At 36.9% G+C, this 4,601-nt stretch overlaps 1 long non-coding RNA gene across 1 annotated transcript in view; it reads left to right on the forward strand.

Moving 5' to 3' along the window:
* The first annotated feature begins 3,793 nt into the window (after positions 1-3,793).
* Positions 3,794-4,601, forward strand: part of LOC125141222 — a 3,629-nt gene continuing 2,821 nt past the window's right edge. Inside the window, exon 1 of the long non-coding RNA XR_007140603.1 lies at positions 3,794-4,074. This is a non-coding gene — a long non-coding RNA (uncharacterized LOC125141222). The remainder of the gene's footprint in view (positions 4,075-4,601) is intronic.

Consider the following 4,601-nt stretch of genomic DNA (forward strand, 5'->3'; position numbering starts at 1 on the left):
AGACCCATGATCTCGGACGCAAACCCAGCTTTCTGACACTGGGCCCTACATTGCGACCCAAAATCTTTTGGTAATCCTCAGATTTCGTGATGCCTTGCACACAGTCAAGGCACCCAGTGCCAGAGGCACCAAAACAACCCCAAAACATTTTTGAACCTCCACCATATTGGACTGTTTTTTTATTCTGTTTTTGGTAAACAGTAGAATGATGTGCTTTACCAAATAGCTCTATCTTTGTGTCATCTCTCCACAAAATGTTTTCCCAGAAGGATTTTGGCCTACTCGTGTACATTTTGGCAAACTGACGTCTTGCATTTTTATGTCTCTGTGTCAGCAGTGGGGTCCTCCTGGGTCTGCCATAGCATTTCATTTCATTCAAATGTTGACAGATTGTTCGTGCTGACACTGATGCACCCTGAGACTGCAGGACAGCTTGAATTTCTTTGGAACTTGTTTGGGGCTGCTTATCCACCATCCGGACTATCCTGCATTGCAACCTTTTATAAATCTCTCTACCGTTCACGTCCAGGGAGATTAGCAACAGTGCCATGGGTTGCAAACTTCTTGATCATGTTGCGCACGAGATTGTTGATATTTTTTCACAATTTCATTTGAACTGGCATTTAAAAATCTTTATGATTACTTCTTCAAAATCAGTGTCAGTTTAACATTATCAATCATGAATGCATGCAAGTGACTGAAAAGTGTTTGACACTCTAGCCTGTCAATTTACTCACAACAATTGCTTTTATAATAATAAAAATTAGGAAATGCCCCTGAAATGCTTGTTTCAACAAGTCATCGACCCTAAACACACAAGTAAGTGAGCAATATTTTGGTTTCAGACAAAAAAGGATTGAGGTGATAGAGTGGCCAACTCACTCCCATGACCCCAAACCCATTTTAAACCAAAATATTCACAGGAACTGTGAAATGTAGTTCATTCATCCTGAGCTGAAATACCTGTTTCTACATGTCGGACGTTGAATGCAGATACGTAGTAGTTATTACAAACAATGGTTATACAACTAAATATTAGCTCAGTAATTTGTAATAAGAGAAGTCAAAATAATTTTGGAACTCTTTTAAAGATGTGTTAACACTGCTTATTTTTACAAAATAATATTCTTTTTTGCTTCCTGGAAAAGAATAACACATATATATTTGTTGTGTTAATACTTTTGGAATTAGGTCTGTAATATTTTCACTTTTAAAATATGGACATGAAAGCTATTCAATTATTTGCAATTTTATTCACACAGTGCTATTTATTTGAACACAACAGTATATCCAGTTTTGCTCTCTTGGTTTGAGCATCGAAATTCAGCACTAATAATATTTGATAAGTATGTATGATCTAATAACTGTGTACATCTTCTATTCAATGATACCAGAAATGAGAACTGCACAACATACTACATACTGACTACTCTACACATCACTGTATTTAAAAACACAGTTGGAAATAAGATATCATTATAAAGATAACAGTGATTGGAAGAAAAATGTCTGAATGAATCTGAAAATGAATTATTAATTAATTATTTAGCTAATTATAATACTAAGTTAAAAAGCTATTCAAATGTAAATGAGCTGTTTAACAGTGATATGATGCTGTAGGTATTTACGAGTGCGTTTAACGGGGGTATATAATGGTCTCAAATACCACTATATTACCTATATAGAATGTGTATTTTGGCCTTTTATAGTGTATTCTCTGATATATCATCTCCTCTGAAAGTATTGTAATGGCAAGTACATTTCGCAAGAAACTGGACATTTGAGTTCAATATATGAATATGAGATGATAGATTAAAATTTCAGAATTTATTTCCTGATATTTATACCTAGATATGTTAGTACATCCTACCTTTGGCAGCAGACCAACCAATTTTTAGTTGAGCAAAAGTATAATTTACTTACTAAGAATAGCACTTAATATTTGGTTGCTTATCCCTCCCTTATTTGGAAGTGAGGAAGCCCTGAAATCCCTGCCCGAACACAGCTCAGTGGGTACTGACATGCTGGACAGTAAAGTACTTGGTCTGGCAGCTGACTATGTTTGCGGTCCGTTATGTCAAATATTAAATGCATGCTTAATGAAGGGTGTCTTTCCCACTATCTGGAAAGAAGGTAAAATTATTCCCTTATCTAAATATGGTAGACTAGCGTTCACTGGGAAGAACTGTAGACCTATTACTATTCTCCCAGTTCTTAGTAAACTAATGGAGAGAATAGTTCACACACAGATACAGGAATATTTTTATGCATGTTTTCTGTTTGAACACGGATTTCCAACATGCTTATAGACATAACCATTCAACTTGTTCCGCCTTTACAGTAATGACAGACGACTGGCTCAAGGAAATGAATAATTCAAAGATGACTGATGCAGTATTACTTGATTTTAGTGCGGCATTTGATGTCATAGATCACAATCTACTTATTGGTAAACTAGAATGCTATGGATTATTCCAATTGCCATTCAATTTATGAAGAGTTATCTCACTAGTAGGATGCAAAGGGTTTATTACACTGGCAGCTGGTCTCATTCTAAGGTCTTGGACTGCGGGGTCTCGCAAGGGAGCTGCCTGGGACCACTTTTATACGCCATTTTTACAAACGGTTTACCATGTATGCCAAACATGTATGCTGATGTTTCAACATTGTATTATGCTGCAAAAACTGTCAGTGAACTGGACAATGGTTTATCAGCTGAGTTAAATATGGTTTTTGATTGGATAAAAAAAAAGGTTGGTGCTGAACATCTCGAAAACCAAATAAATTATTTTGGGATCGAGTCATAAATTGTCATCAACACCAAAGATGAGTTTGAACTTGTCTGGGGAACCTACTGTATAGAACAGGTAGATACAGTAAAATTACTGGGCACAATAATAGATAGTCAGCTGTCTCAGGCAGAACATATTGATATCATTGTGAAGAAGATGGGTTGTGGTATCGCAATGGTGAGGAAATGTCTTTCTTATGTACCTACACACATCGTGGGACAGGTGGCTAAATCTTTCATTTTATGTCACCTGGATTATTGTGCCCCTGTATGGTCATCTACATCTAAAGGTCAACTAAAGAAATTACAAACTGCCCAAAACAGAGCTGCCAGGTTAGTATTACATTGTCATATAAGAACAAATACTATCAGTATGCACCGTCAACTCACATGGTTAACGGTGGAGAAAAGGCTGGTTTTCAATACAACTACATTTTTCAGTAAAACTATCTTTTTTTTGTCAACCAGTGTTCTTATATAACCAAACTGTTAGGTGTGATCAGGTTCATTCTCATTTGACTAGGTCAGCTGATGATGGCCAGCTAATATTACTACGTCCAAATTCAAATGCTTTAAAGAGAACAGTTATTTATCGTGCCATCAATTACTGGAATAATTGTCCATTGAATATACGTAAAGTCTCTTTCTGGTATCATCTGAGAATGCACTATTTAAAATTGTGAGTAGGGAATGTATGAATGTAATAATGCTGTAATAATTTATTCTGAATAATTTCTGATGATGGTTATAATGATGTCTACAATGTTTTAATGCTGTTACATTATTATTGTATGTGATTTATTTATTTTGTGGACCCCAGGAAGTGGAACCCACTTTTTAAAGGTCTTGGTCTCGTCTCGGTCTCGGGATTTCATTTCAAGACCGGTCAAGACCAAAACTGAGGGCAAATCACGAAAGTATTTGTTAACAGCATTACTGTGATAATACACTTCCGACCAAGAGCTTGACTCGTGTCTAATTTTAAATGTTTTTAGTGTTTACTCCCCTCCCCGCGCCGCCCCAACCCCCACATCGCATCACACTCCACACGTGAAAGCGCGAGACAGGAGAGCAAGCTGTGCCGTCACCGTGACCGTGGCTGTCGGAGAGATGCCAGCCAAATCTTCTGTTATACAATTTGGCTACCTAAACCACAAAGAGTTCATCTGTAAAAATGCATCCAAAAGAAAACATACAGCAGTGTGTAAGTTCTGCAACGCAACGCAGACGGCTGGGACCACGTCAAACTTCTATCGACATTTGGAAAGGAAGCATAAAGAAAGGTAAGCTAAGTGCTAGTAATGCTGGCAGATTTTGCTGTAATGATAGCAAATTTTGCTGTACCAAAACTCAAGTTCACCCCTCCCTCCCCATAGTGCTGGGCGATATTAACCAAAAACATAAGTCAAATCACATGTGAGATATATTTGTTAAAACAAACTGCTCAAAAATAAAATGCAAAAACAAGGTTTCCTTCCACGTTACACAATAAAGCTACACAATAACGTTACCAACATGTAAATTAAAAATATATAATTATTATATTATAATTTGCCTACTAAGCAAGACTTAATGCTTGGATCTGTATGATACATATCTCCTGTTATTCACATTCATTTAAGACAAAATGGACTGTCTAGATTAATATCTCATGGAGATTATCATTTTTACGGAACTTTGAGTTTTAAAATGTGCGCGGGCAGAAGGAGGTGGGGATTGTGAGCTTTACTGGGACCAACCACCTGGGGGCGATCGAGGCGTTTTAGCTTCAGTTTTTAACAGGAGTGTAGTAGGCTTGCTGTCCACAAAC

Source organism: Tachysurus fulvidraco, chromosome 5, assembly GCF_022655615.1.
Source record: "Tachysurus fulvidraco isolate hzauxx_2018 chromosome 5, HZAU_PFXX_2.0, whole genome shotgun sequence".
Taxonomy (NCBI): Eukaryota; Metazoa; Chordata; class Actinopteri; order Siluriformes; family Bagridae; genus Tachysurus; species Tachysurus fulvidraco.